Here is a 15,596-nt window from a genome sequence, read left to right as displayed (position 1 = left end):
TGGTGTTGCTCAACGTCAGCTTACACAGCCGTATTAGTTTTGCGGGGATACCAAATTCAGACATAGCGGCACAGAGGAAGCTCTTTTTTGTGCTGTCGAAAGCAACGTTCAAATGGACAAAGAGGTGATGTGTATCTATACTCTTTTCACGGGTCTTTTCTAAGATTTGGCGCACGGAGATTAACTGGTCCTTTATTGATTTTCCAGGTCTAAAGTCACACTGATAAAATCCAATCAGTCTTTTGGCGTTGGGCTTTAGTCATTCACACAGTACGCCCGATAGGACCATATATGAGATATTGTGGAAGCTTATCCCACGGTAATTGTGGGGTCTCCCTTTTGTGGATTAACACGTACTATTAAATATGAGGACATGAGTCGTTGTCGTCATTATAATGTCGCGAAGTGCAGTTAATTGCTGGGAAAAGGTCAGACGATCTAATGTAAGATCAAACAATGCTACGAAAATTCATATCCGAGTATTAGAAGCATCTGCTTTTACGAAGTAATTATTTCACATATAATTTATGGATGAAACCACAGCCGAATTTACAAAAACAACACCACAAATGTCTCATTAAAAAAAAACACCAAAAATTTTTCAAACATGAAACAAAGCGGCTGACTCAATTTCACTACCTGATTACTTTAAATCACACACATACACCTGCAGATAATATCACGAGCAACTGTTATACAATAAAATCGTCGATTAAAAGCTCGCGCTTAACTGTAAAATCCGCGCTTAGATTTGCACTGAATATGCACAAAAATTGCCTTGCTAAATTGCAGAGTTTAAAGTGCTTTGCAACAGATTATTAAGCGCAGTGTGGCATGCAGTTCTGGCATTGTTGCAACGCTCTCCATAAAAGTCAATACAAACAAGCATACATATAAGCATAGCGCAGCATATTTGCGCATTACGCGAGTTTTATTAATATTATTATTACTGTTTGTTTGTTTGCAGTTGTTGTTGCTGTGTTATGCCACACAAATCCGCAATTTCTACAATAATTCCGTGGCAACGCTGAACCGCAACCACCACACCGAACACACACCTACAATTGAAAGCCAGCGTCCAAGCCAATGTCGAACAGCGTACGGGCTAATAATTTATTTATGTGCCGCCTTGCCACATACGCGCATTTCGGTGGCAACTTATGGGCCAACAATTGCAAATACATGCGAGCACACACTTGGACACCGCAACTGCATATATATTTTAGTGGTGAGTGTTGTTGTTGGTATATGTTGTTGTTATTTGGTGTTTGTGCGTGTAAGCTTTTAAGCACAAAACACACCTACTTATATGCCAAATATATAATATGCGCGCTTACATGAACTATTTGTTGCATGCAACAAATGTTGCAACAATGCAATTACAACTTGCCACATGCATATATATGTATTTTTTATTTATTAAATTTTATGTAAACTATTTCAGTTGTTGCATTTCTGCGTGGCACGCATGCATGGCAGTGGCATGATGTTGCACGTCCGGCGGCTATTGCGGTTGACGTTGCATCAATGAGCAGATTAGCGCCGCATTTTGCAATGCAATTGTCGATTGTGCATCGCGATTGTGCGGCCACACAGACATAGATAAACAAGCAAACAACAAAACAAACGAACATTCAATTGGTCAGGTGCGCCATCGGACAAACGGACGGACGGCCAAAAGTCAAATGCCAATGCGTTGTGATTTTAATTAATTTTAAACGCTCAATAAATAATTGTGTATGTGTGTGAGCGGGTTCGCAGCTTTAATTTTGCGTTTGCATTATATTTACATATTCATGTGGCAGCTCGCTGCGTTGGCATTTTGTGACTTGCCACATTCAAAACTACACGATTTTAATTATTAAAGATTTCGCGAAATCCATTGAATTATTGTTTGCACGCATTTGTAGTATGTTTTTAGGCTCACTTAATTAAATTGCTCGCTTTTAAATAAATAATAATTGCTCGCAGCGTTGCAATGGTAGCTTGTTTGCGAAATAGAGTCATAATTCACAAAATATTAATTGGAAAAGGATGTAATAAAATGGCCACAGAACATGAGTTCAAAATGAACAAGCCTAGAGTGTAGCGAATCGAACTAACGACTGGTATAAATGGCATAAACTGGTATAATCAAAAACAGGAAGTATGGTGAGCGTGTGTACCTTCCAAAAGGTATAGGTAGCATTGTTTTGGACGAGACAAAGTCGAAAAAAGCTTCACTACAGTGATCGGCTTTACTTCAAATATGTGCCGTTTCGTTCGACAATCTGTTTCCATTTATACGGCAACTTCATAATACCCCCTTCGTAGAAGCGCCCCCCCCCTTATTTGCGCAGAACTCGGACACCCATTTTCACAAACCTCATTTGAGTTCAACTTTACACCACCAAGGGCGTTCGCCATGTACAGAAACAGGTGGTAATCACCTGGCGCTATGTCCGGGCTATATGATGGATGCGATAAAATCTCCCATCCGAGCTCCCGTAACTGCTGACGAGTCATCAACGAAGTGTGTGGTCTGGCGTTGTGCTGGTGGAGCACTACACACTTCCTGTTGGCCAATTCTGGATGCTTCTTGTCGATCGCCTGCTTTAAGCGGTCCAGTTGTTCATAGTAGATGGTAGAAGTAAGCGTCTGGCCATATGGGTGCAGCTCATAGTGGATGATTCCCTTCCATTCCCACCAAACACACAGCAAAACCTTCCTGACCGTCAATCTCGGCTTGGCAACTTTTTGAGACGATTCATCGGCCTTCTACCACGACCGTTTTCGCTTGATATTGTTTTGCGTCAAATCATGCGGCCCCCAAACATCAAGCTTTTTTGTGTATCCAGCCTTCTGCAGATGGTTTAAAATGGGCGATGTCACGAGATGCCACATGCCGGTCTAACTCGTATTCGTCGCAGGTCTTCCGCCGGCTGGCTTATCCATGGTGTCGTTTTCACCCGCTCTGAATCGTCGAAACCATTCCTCCGCAGTTCGAGGTGATAGCGCATCATCCCCCAAAGCACCATTAATCTCACGGAATGTTTCTCTAGCGGACTTGCATTTAACGAGGAAAACTTTAAAATAACGCGTATCTCGTATTTCGGCGTAAGTGAACTCCATGTTTACACAGTTATAGACTGTTGAACGCAATAACCAAGCTAATCATGCATAGCTTCGTTTGTAGGTTATATCAATACCTTTCAAAGATGTATAATATTGCCAGATACGAGCTCTGTATCTCTTCTCGAAAAGGGAATGAAATCCATAATGGATGAGCGTGTTCTTGGCTTGAGCTTGGCGATTTTCGTTTGTTAAAAGTAATACTGTAACAATGCCCCAACCTTCATATTCACATGACATGACATGACTCCGTGTGACTTTTTCCTAAGATTAAAAGAACCATAAAGAGCCGTCGTTCAACAAGCATACGAGAAATCACTGAAGGAGACACATTCTATACCAAAAATGGAGAAGTGTTTCGACGATTGAAAGAAGCGCTGACATAAGTTCATAATATTAAATTGGGACTATTTTAAAGGCTACAAAATTAATATGAACAGATGAATAAATATTTTTTTCAAAAAATAAAAATTTTCGTTACTTTTTAAGGATTCCTCATATATGTATCTCCGTATTCCTTTTATGTCGCGTAATAGGAACTCCGCCATGAATTAATATGCAAGGCATCGAGAAGAAATTTAATGTCCATTTCCTTGAAGACAATATGGTTAGAAGATAAATATTGACCTTTTCTGTCTTTCAATACCGATTATGCTAATTAAGCTTGTCACCTACAAAATCATATAGACCTCGTACAATACCTTTCAATATACTGGTTAACACTTTTGTCTTTTAACACTTTAACACAGAAAATATTTATAAAATATGTTCTACAAACACTCTCTACCCTTTATTAAACTCTCTCTCTCCTCTCGTGTATTTGCTTTGTGGCCAACGAAAAGCTGCATACACCTAAATAGAGCAATATTTATACAAAAAAACTCTAAAAGCAAACAAAATATATAAATGTGTCATATTTTTACTCATGTGAGTATACATGAACACGATTATATGTGCGTGTGTTTGCACACATGCAACAAAGATATTTGGTAAATATTATTAAGCAAAAATCATTCGTGCGTATGACAATATGTGTAGTCGTTTTAATTAAGGATTTTTCGAATTGCATATTCCGCAAAATAAATACACAATAGATACATTTTAATAAATTTAAACACATACCACAGCACAAACACAAACATAAGCAAAAATCGAAAAAAAGCACAGAGCGACTACATGCGGCAATCGCTTAATCAAAAGTTATTTGCCAAAAAATTCAAAATTCGTCAGTGTTAAAATAAATTAAACAAATGCAACAACAAATAAATACAACAACAATAAAAATACATGTTTTTATTATTTTTGTTGTTCTTGATTGTACCAACTACGCCACGCGTTGCGAATTGCACAAAATTTTCCAATTTCTTTTTAACACTTTTTCGGTTATTGATCCGTTATCCGTTAGGTGTAGCAAATGCATTGCGGTTATTTACTAGTTTGCCGCGCGCTGCTGTCGTTTTTGTTGCATTGCGATGGCGACAACTGACAAAGCGCGCGGCCACAGCGCCAGCCGCATTCCCCGTAAGCATTCCAAATCGCTCAGCTATGCGCTGAACCATTCATCCATACAGCCATTCAGTCGGCACACAAAAAAACAACAACAACCACACCTACACATAGGCGCTAGATTGCCTCCAACCACACAGCTGACTGTCCGACTGGTCAATCGGCGCTTCCGTCAGTCAGTCGGCCGCCACAGCCAACGTTTGTGTTGGCGTTGCCATATCAATTCGTTCAAATTGCAAATTTATTTACTTAGCTGAGCGCTTTATTTGCTTGCCTCAGCGCACATTTTTTCCACCGATTTTTTTTTTTTTGCGTTCTATTTTTACGCTCTCTCTGTGTGTTTCACTTTGTTTTATACCGTTACTTCTATTTGTTAGTTATTTATTATTTGTTGTATTGCTCGACGTGTTCGCTTTAAATGCCTCGATTTTATTGGCAAATCTGTCTGTTGGTGTTATTGTTGCAACTGTCGTTTGCCAAGCGCTTCGCTTGATTTGTTTAATTTTCTTTTGTTGCGATTTTTTTATTGAATACTATTTATTTGCACTTGTCTGTTATTTAGTTTATTCTTATGTAAGTTTGTCTCTCTCTCTGTGTATCTGTGTGTGTTTTTGTGTATTTATTTGTTCCGTTTTTTCCGCCAATTCAGTGCAGGCGTGACCACCGACGCTTAACTGAGGCGCCAACCAACAACATTGAATGACGCCTTAATGCGCCTCTCATCTCGTCCTGTCGCCCCCTCACTCATACATATATGAATTGTTCTTTGGTTTGGTTACAGTGATCGCTGGTCAATGGCCATCAGCATGTGGCCACGTTCATGATGTGTGATGTGTTTGCCAATTCGTGTCATCCTGTGTCTCGTAAATCTTTTTTTTAGTTTGTATCTCTTTTGTTTTATTCACACTACACTAACTTGCTGGCGCTTCATTGTATTGGCGTTGCGGAATTCCTTCTGACTGCTTCCATGCATAATTGTTATTCTTGATTGAGCCTTCGCACGAAATGGCTTCATAGTTCATAGGTTGGAGGGGGCTACTACTAGTGATACCAGAGACCAGATTAGTTTATTTTATTTTCTTGGAAATTTAATCAACTTTGCTTTAGGATTTATGCTACCAGCTAAGACTTCTTTATATATCTTAAAGTTCACTAGCAAACACATCTCATATGAGATAAGTTACTTTGTAACTTTTCCGGGAAAATTAGTCGGGTTACAAAAACTTGTTCAACAGAATCTTGAAACACTTAATAGTTAGAGAATTGACTTCGAGTTTGAGTGGTATGAGAAAATGAGAAATTCGAGTTTGGGGATGTGCTACGAAACCATCTTCCACATAGATACTTCTTAACTTGACATGATAAATACCAGTAAGAGGTAATTTCCTTATTTGGAGACCTGAAGTGGTTCGATCTATATTGAAATCGGACTTTTAAGGAACTATAATAGGTTTAGACAAACCAGTAAAGGAATGCAACGAAAAATTTATGGACTATTTTTATCTTAGACACTTTTTGTTGTGGTGTTGCCACCTACAGAAAAATTTAATACTGCAAAGAATATTAAAAAATATGTCAAGTTAATACAGACGAATAAAGATAAAAAAAATTTGAAATTCGAGCTATAACATTAGAATGGTATGATTAAAGTGGAAGATTCTCCGATGAACCAAAACCAATAATTCTCCCTAGGATATTTAAGACCACTAGAGGTATCCCAGGTCCGAAAAGTGAACACAAGTGTCTAAACTGATATAACAGGTTCTTTCCAGATTCGTTAGATCCTTTGTCATCCCTAAAGATGCCTGTTGGAATAGAAAAAGGAATGAATTTCCATACGATAGAACCAGTTATCATACAATAATCTCCGTTATAAGTGGTTCCAGAGATGAAAGATAATTTATGTTCCATGTTCGGTCTCTCAAGATTTACAAAACCCACACACACAAGTTTCACAATGTTGAGGAAACATTGTACATTTTTTTATTATTTTAAAGGCCTAATGTCAAGAAATTTGCGAAAAGATAGTCAGAGAAAATAACGAATTATCGATCTTACTACAGACTTCACTTAAGAACTCTCTTAGAAATAATATAGATTTGATCCTTTTTAGTAACGACTTTCAGTCAACTTAAGCAAGAAAACACTTTCGGAACAAAATAGTTTCTATGAAACATGTAACATAGCTGATTAGCTGGAACTTGAGGGCTCTGAGTTACAAAGAATATTTCAAAATGGACAATTTCTGACAAAATAAACACAGTTTCGTACAAAAATCGAACCACTTCACCTAATCCACCACTATTTCGAACACCCATATTGCAACTCTACAGATGATCAATCGACCGTACGATCTTACTGTCAGCAGCGACGCCATTCATGTCGCCACAGCATCATTGTTTTAAAGCGTTGCTCATTGTTAATACGGTTAGTATTGTTTACATGTACTGTAATTTGTTTGTGTTGTTTATAGTATTGCGCTTGTTGTTGTTGCTGTTTGTGTGTGTGTTCTCTGTCATTATTATTGCTGTCGGCATTGTGTTGGCAACGCGAATTATGTCATTCGCCATTAATTTCAACAACAAGAGGATGCGCGCAATCGTTCGCCCAGCCATGATGTTCATTGATGTTGCAACAACGGTAACAAAGCGCATAATGACTATATGTAGCGCAGAAATTGCAGCAACAAAAACAATGCAATAAAAAGTGAAAAGAAATTCAACTAAAGAATGGCAACAGTCACGACAGGACGACAAATAACTGTCGCACACATACACACATATACATATTTATGTGCATGTGACTTATTCATGTACATATATAATGTATATATTTATATACCGTTAAATATATATACACGTGTACAACGTGCAACCTGTCCATGTTGCAATCAGTGTGGCAACGCAATAAATATACAAATATAAACAATAAAAGCAAAGCACCCCAACGGTGCTGACAATAACAGCACCAGTCAGCCAGCACCAGTACCAGCAACAATAACAATCAGCAACAACAACATCAGCAATCAACCAACAACAACAAAAGCAACGTGAGCAATGAAGTGTATGTTGCAATAATAACAATAGCAATAACAACAAATGAATGAATTGCGCTTGCAACGAAAGTAGTGTCATTTGTCTGTCATTCAGCAGCTTTCATCGCTTTCGTTGATCCCCTTATAACTCGTAGTCTTCTTTACCCGCATCCTCCCTCTCACCAACTGAGATTTTGCTGCAAAATTCGCGTGTTTTCTACTCATTTGTCCAATGATGGCTGGCGGCAATGCTGTATACATTGTTCGACAACATTGTTGCTGTAATTTTCAGTATTGTTGTTGCTACTTTGTAGTTGCCCTCAACCATTTGGCTAGTTGTCCTTTGTGGCGCTCATTTGGCTTAACATCAGTGTATATATATAAAAACAAGCTGTTGTTGTTGCATTTATCCTTCCATGTATGTGTCTGCTTGCCACATGTGTGTGTGTGTATGCCACTTGCAATTTGCTGCTTACAATTGTCACCTTTGTTGTCGTGTTTTAGAGCAATGTTGTTGTTATTGCTGTTGTTATTACACCTCTAACTGTCATTGCTTGCTCGATGTCCCCTCCGCCGCTCACTGCCCCCTGCTTATTTTTCACTCGTCTTCCTTGTGTTGTGCTTTTCCGCTTTGTTGCCACATGCTTTTAATCAGCTCGAAGCATGAAGTGAAATAGACAAATAGACACTAACATGCAACGTGCTAATGTTGCACAAACACCTGCCAACAATGCCATGCCAAGCCAGCTAGTTAACCATAACAAAAACAACAATAATGTCATATAAGTTAATTTGGAGCAACGCTTTATGCTAAGCAACCCTGCATGCCACTCGCTACTCGATCTACTGGCAATTTGAGCTACTTACTCGTTAAGTTGCAAGTGACTCTAGGTAATTGGCAACACCCGAGCTCCATTTGCTTTACACCCGCCAATGTGGAATGAGAAAGTTTTGTCGTGGCAAGTTGTTGTTGTTCAAGTTTTATTTTTTGAGAAGAATTTCTAATGAGACTCTCAATGGGTTAATTTGTTGTATTCGTAATATCATTTGTGGCGCTAAGAAGTCAAAGGTCCCGTTGCGAAAATATTATAAATTCCGTGTGTGTGTGTGCCCCACATCTACTTGAGTGTCTCTCTGTGTGTGCGTCCCCTTTGTGTGTTTGTTGTTCAACTTCATTTTCCACTTGCCTGCGCTTTTTTGTGTTGTTGCTGTTGTTGTTTGCACCTGCTCATTTTGTCTATCAACTTTTACCACAGCTAATTAACAGTTGGTTAAAGGCGATTGGCCGGCAGTCAACAGCAGAAAAGACAGCAGGAAGCCACACGGTACGGTACTTTGTGGCAACAAGCAATTTGCTTTCGTTGTAATTAAAATGTTATTTTTTAATTTTCCCTTCAATAATAATGCGGAATTCGAGTGGGTTTTCAAATAAATGGGTAAAAATTCGCAATTAGGGTTAGTTTCATTTCGTGAACCTAATGTGCTTTAAACCTGTCCAGTAGCGAATAGGATTATTTTTTATATGTTGAGTTCCAATTTTATTAACTCATTTGTTTGGGAGATCAAGCGAGAACCACCTATATTAATGTAAGATCCCGTTGACAGTCACATATTTACACTTACATTTATCACATATAAAATCGTATCAAACTATTGAAGAAACAGGTCTATAACTTTCTAAATTTTATCTGAATGTTATAATCTCCGGGGGCACAAGTTCTTCACATTATATGAATTATTGGATTTTTTCTAGATCGAACTTGATGCTATTTATAACTTGATATTATAGCAACAATTCTTCCATTTTGTGATACCATTTATATCTTATTTTTATTTCCAATTCCACTCATTTAGAGCAGAAAGACGAGCTTACTTCTACACTTCTTCCGTTTCATTTTTTAAACATTACAATATCGAGCCTTCATATCCCTTTCATTTTAAAATTTGATAGGTAATAGCCTTTTCACACAGCCATATTGATTGATCAATTAAAATTTTGATTAACAAATCAGTTTTTGTTCTTCACACTGCCGGCTACTTTGCTTTTTGCTTTTCATAAGAAGTTGGTAAGTTTCATCAACTGATTGCTATTTTTTAGCAGCGATATCTACTCCCAGGGAAAGAACGTATGTATAATACAAATACGGTCTTTGTCGCATAGTTGCATTTAATTTTCAAGTCGATTAAAATTCAATTAAAAATGAAAGTAGACATTCATTTTGTAAGGTAAATCGATCTCAATCAGCGTTTTAATCGAACAAATGCCAGTTAATTGATCAATTGGCTCCTGTGTGAAAAGGCTATAATAAGCTTAGGCTTTGGATGCAATGAAGTTATAAGTATTTTCATAATGTACAATAACTGAGGATTCAACTTATTGATGAGTAAGGGATATCTGAAACCAAGTTGTATAGTTCAAAATCTTCATATTTTAAAATTAAATAATTTTATATTTGGAGTCCGAATCATCCGAATTCGGTTACTCAAACTCCGTACCACCAAAGTGATTTACTGTACCGATTTAAAATACTTTCAAATATTTCTTCGGTGCAGGTCGTGCATAGTTTCAACCAAACAAATCAAACAGTTTCATTAAATTTGTATCCATTTGATGTGATAGAACCAAAGAATTACGGAAAGAGAAATGTTGGGAACTAAACAAGATTTATGCTAGTCATATCTTTCAGATGAGTTGTCACCTGTTTGAAAATTTCATTTTAGACAAATTAATGAAAAGGAATCTCTCTAAAATAAAACGGTTTCCGAAAATTGTCATTATTCTAAGAAAATAACAGTTTAAATGTCGTCCTTCAGCTTTTGAAAACTAATATGTTATTCCTAGAATATGATAATTGACCCCTTGAATATGATGAGACACATTTTAGTGTAAAAAATTTTAATCAAACAAATAAATCATCCTCTCTTTACCCTATACATAACACCGGAAGGTCATTTCATGTGTCACAATTTTTTGTTTTTTATTAATACTATCTTTCGTTGGTGTCGTTTGCGTTGGAAATATGTATATTATATCTTCAATTAAAATAGAGAAAAGTTGTTAAACAGCTTTCATTCCATACCAAACGCTTTATTTTATAATTTATTATCTACCACTTTCCATCTCTTCAAACCGATTGCATTTTAAATCAAACAAACTTTCTCTGCAAGCGAATCGCTTTTTGATTTTTTTTTTCAAAATAATTTGCACCCTGACTCACAAACGCCGGTGCTTATTTCCACAACCAATTGAATTCAATTTAACATGCATTTAAGTCTTTGCTAAAAGCTTGGCATTTTCCACACAAGTGACCAAAGGCATATAGCAGACACATTTCAATTGTTTAGATTTTATCAAATGCAGAATGGTTTGCATATTTTTTTTCCAATTTTATTTTATTTTATTTGTGTTAACTAGTTGGTTGTTGGATATTTTTACTTTTAATTTTATATCTACGGCGAGTAAAATAGTGCGTTTCGTTGTTTATGTGAATATTGCAGCAGGCAACGTAACAGAGACAATTCAATCAATTTAACGAAACAAAAGCTTTTTGAGCCATTGATTGGATATTGAGGGCACACTGATGGCCACATCAAAATAAAATTTGCACAAACACACGAACACATGCTCCCATGCTCATATATATATATATATATATATATATTTATATAAATACCCACACACACACAACCCAAAACTAAGCCACACAAGCACAAAAGTAGATCAACACCAGTGTCGAATTCAAAGAAACAAATACTATGTGTCTGTATGTGTGTGCCTTTGCTCGTGCGTGTGTGTGTGTGTTCAAGTATTATATGAAAACTGAAAGATCTATTTACTCATTGTACGCCCGTGCTAACTAACTAAACTAAAAGCCAAAGTGACTAGCTTACTGCAACAAATATATTTATATATGTATATATAGATGCATATACACAGGCGCTCACACATATGCGTTTACATGCATGTGTTAGTAAAGCCAACAGAGACATAGGAGCAAATGCATGAACGGTTCGTTGAATGCTTTCAAATGCAGGCAAAATCCTAGCAAATAAATGAACGTCTGACCTGGTTGCAGAGTTAGCCACCTTAACAAAACTTTTCTACACTACAACAGCAAGAGCTACAACAACACAAGCACAGCACAGCAATAGAAAGATTAAAACAAATGGCCAAATATTGCTTTGCACCAAAAAGGTTGACCGAAATTCATCAAAATCAAGCGACAACACCTGGAATATGGAGCGGTCAAGTGTGGTCAGCAGGAAATTGGTACCTACATTCGAATTTGCGAGACTACTGAGTATGAAAAATGAGCGATGAGTTGACAGAAAGGATTACTAAGAAGGTGATATACTTAAAATGATTCCTATTTGTCTGTACACATGTATATTTTCAGACAATAACAACCAAACTGAAGGAAAAATAAGCAACAAAAATTAAACGTTGCCAACATTTAGGAGCATAGTTCAATATAGTAAAGTCAAACACCAATACTAAGAGGTAAATAATGAAATGATCCATTGAGTGAAGGTATTATGGCAAGACAATTTTGAAGACGAGCCTGAGAGAGCTTTGAGCGTATATGTTTTTTGGGGTCAGAGTGACATATGATATAGGTATAATTTTTCCTTTTGTTAAATTTTAACTTGTTTACGAACTAACTGAACTTGTGAAACAGCGCTGTCATCAGGTAATCAAAAAGTGTTGTTTAAATCAAGACTCTGTAGACGACACTCGATATTAATAAAAATCTGTAATAAAATGTACTTACCAATGACAGGTGGCAATAAGAGAAGTGCCACAATAATTCAAAGTCTTTTGCAATATCTGCTGTCTGCTGCCGAGATCTGTAAGAAAAGAAAAGAATAATAATTACAGTTAATAATTGAATAATTTCTAAAAAAATATTGTTTGCAAAAAATCCTTAATTTCGGTCTACTATTTTGCTTGTCAAAGGTTTCCGTATTATACTTTACTAATTATTATATGTACTATATTATGGGAATTGCGATTTAAAGTTCTTTATTCCTAAGAGAACTCATTTAAAAATAATGAAACGGATGATAGTCTGGAAATAAGGATACATATCGGTTATTCCATAGGAAACTATTTCAGATTTCCTTCACCTTCGATACACTATTATACTCTTAAAAGAACATCAAAGATCGATAGAGGCAATTTAGCTTCTGGCCGATCCATCATAATCTATGCTATCAAAAATCAAAAAAAAAACTAGAAATAATATAAGACTGCTTGAGACTTTATTTATTACAAGTACATCGTTTCAGTAAAACTACCTGCCTACCCGCTGTATTTTAAAATTTATTACCAAAAGTTCGCAAGTCGGCATTAATTTTCGCTGCTGAAAATATACTCGATTCACTCTCGTCAGCCAACAAAGTTACCGTTATTGCATTGGCTTGCCTGGATGTGGTCCAAATTGACGCACAACCAACTAGCGGACCAACGAAAATCGATGCTTTTAATTAGTGCGCGCACACACAGAGCCACAGTTCCCACACACACACACATACACACATGCACCAAGGCTTACACCGAAAATATACGTTTTATATAGTATACTTGACAAAAACAACAACCACAAAAGCAACAACAAGTGATTGTACAATATTTCGCCGACGACGACACCAAATCGGTCGAAGCTGTCGCACTGCAAGCGTAACCGCGACGCGACATTCAGTCGTTGAATTTCGGTCCAATTAGGGTAGCAGTCCGAATGCCCGAGGTGGTGGTGTATTTCGCGCGTAGCGGGAACTCAGCGGAATAGCGGCGACCACGACATGGCGATGTGTGCGGCGGTGCTGAAAAAGTGGCCATTGACTGATATTGCGCGCGCGTCCACCGCAAAACTTACTTTCGTAACTGGGGCTTTGAGAGTGAATAGCGAAAGCAGTGGGTGGGTGAAAAAATTGGAGCGGCAACAAAAGTTGTAGAGGACAACGGCTGAGGCGCTGAGTAAGCGTGTTTTGTATGGGGTGATGTATAGTCAGGTGGCGAGTGTTGGGGGGTGTGTTCGTGCGACATACAAAACCACGAACAAGCGGGACATTTCGAAGCTCGCAACATTTCCTTACATGCGTGGGGAGAGAGTACTGTTTATGAGCCTCCTGTGTTGTCCTTTTGACGCATGTCTCGCTTTTTGACTTTTTTATTATTTTATTTTTCTCTTATATGTAATTTATACCAAATATGCGTATGTAACGGTTGTTTGTATATGTATGTAGCTGCGTCCTCATATGCTACACATAAACTATGGTCCAGCATTTAGAGCTGCTGCGCTTACGCACACTTAAGTTCATTAAAAATCACAAAGCGTTTCATATTTCCGAGGACATAAATGTACGTGCGTAAAATACGCAACGCACGCAAAAAAACGAAAATCAAACGAACGCAAAAGAGAACACTCCTACAAAAAAAGTATAAACAACACACTTACTTACATGTAAGTATATTCAAAGACTCTTTGGCGAAAAAGTGACAAATTCCTATGCAAGCGAAACTACAGACACCTCAACCCACCTCCCCCCGGCGTAGGTTCAAACAAGTGTCGAAAAAGAAACTTGCAGAGCCGACTGAAATTGATGTTGAGTCCGAAGGCGACGTGCCTGGCAAACTTTTTGGCTAATTCACCGCGTACGACGAATTAAGTGCAGCCGGCGTAAGGGACCAAAGTACTTACTGCGGACTGCTGCGTTGGCTGCTGAGTAGCGAGTTCGTTGTATCTCTGAAGAGTGATGATTATGTGGATGTGAGCAATCTTTCTGACTGAGCCGCTACGGGTATTGAGCGAGATTAGAGACCCATTTCCTTTGAGAGTGGGTAAGCGATACCTTTACGCTATCGGAAATAGTAAAAAACTTGAAACAATTTAAGATCTAGAGACGACCAATAGAACAAGTACCTCCTTAAAGAATAATATCTTAAAGAGATCCACACATTTAAGTGTTAAACGAAAATATTGAAGAGTATGTGCGAGATAATTTATTCTGCTACAGAATTTTAGTTCTTGAATGCAATCCTGTGGATATAAAACCTTTTTAAACTTAAACTAAAATATTTATTGTTCATATTGCTCTTTCTTTATTTCCAATATATAAATAATAGGGTGGTTCTTAAAGTCACAAAATTTTTTAGAAAATACTAAAACATTATCTATCTTATTGCAAACCAGCATTTATACATATCTTTTGCTCAAAACATATATAGTAAAATGACCCACCCTTACTTACGAACCTCTTTGAAATAAAAGATATACACACATCCAAAAAATATATGATACAAACTTCCCAACTACTTTTTCTAAATATTTTATAACGCTTAATCTTTTCTTGACACAACACACTCACAACATTTGCACTTGTTGTTATTGCAACTTTCTCTTTCTACAATTTGCTGATGATATTCTCACATTTTTCTAGTTGTCATGTTTTATGCCTGTCACAATGTTTATGTTGCAACAATGACAATACAACTACAACACTTGTCAGTTGTCAACTTTGCCATTTTTCATGGCGAGCGTTCTGCGTGAGTGACACGCCATCAAAATCATCAACATTATCATTGCCATTGCGACGCTTGGTACTATGAACAGTGGTACAAAGCTGTACAAATATCGCATAAATATTTTAAATTTCTTTATAAATATATGTTCATATATGTGGTATATAAAGAAAGCCCGTTTTGCTTACATAAATTTTAAATCAAAATCACTTAAGGAGTCCCCCCCCATTCCCGGTTTCCTTTAAAATTTCAAGTGAAAATTTCAAAAACTCTCGAAAATATAGCGGATTTATGGTGAAAGCGTAGGTAGGTTTTATACCCAAGAACTTGCTTCTCAAAACTTTAAGCGCGTTTTTTAAGAAAAAGTGTTTTTACTACCGGCGCATAAGGTTAATCTAAACCTATTAATCCAATCGGTTTCAA

General features: G+C 37.1%; 1 protein-coding gene across 3 annotated transcripts in view; it reads right to left on the bottom strand.

The window, feature by feature from the left end:
* Positions 1 to 15,596, bottom strand: part of LOC105213295 (uncharacterized) — a 266,273-nt gene that overhangs the window by 170,793 nt on the left and 79,884 nt on the right. For all 3 annotated transcript variants that reach the window (XM_054225386.1, XM_054225387.1, XM_011186008.3), the window contains one exon: positions 12,424 to 12,499. The gene's annotated coding sequence lies outside the window, so the exon portion shown is untranslated. The remainder of the gene's footprint in view (positions 1 to 12,423; positions 12,500 to 15,596) is intronic.

Source organism: Zeugodacus cucurbitae, chromosome 2, assembly GCF_028554725.1.
Source record: "Zeugodacus cucurbitae isolate PBARC_wt_2022May chromosome 2, idZeuCucr1.2, whole genome shotgun sequence".
Taxonomy (NCBI): domain Eukaryota; kingdom Metazoa; phylum Arthropoda; class Insecta; order Diptera; family Tephritidae; genus Zeugodacus; species Zeugodacus cucurbitae.
This window is presented reverse-complemented; position numbering and strand designations above follow the sequence as displayed.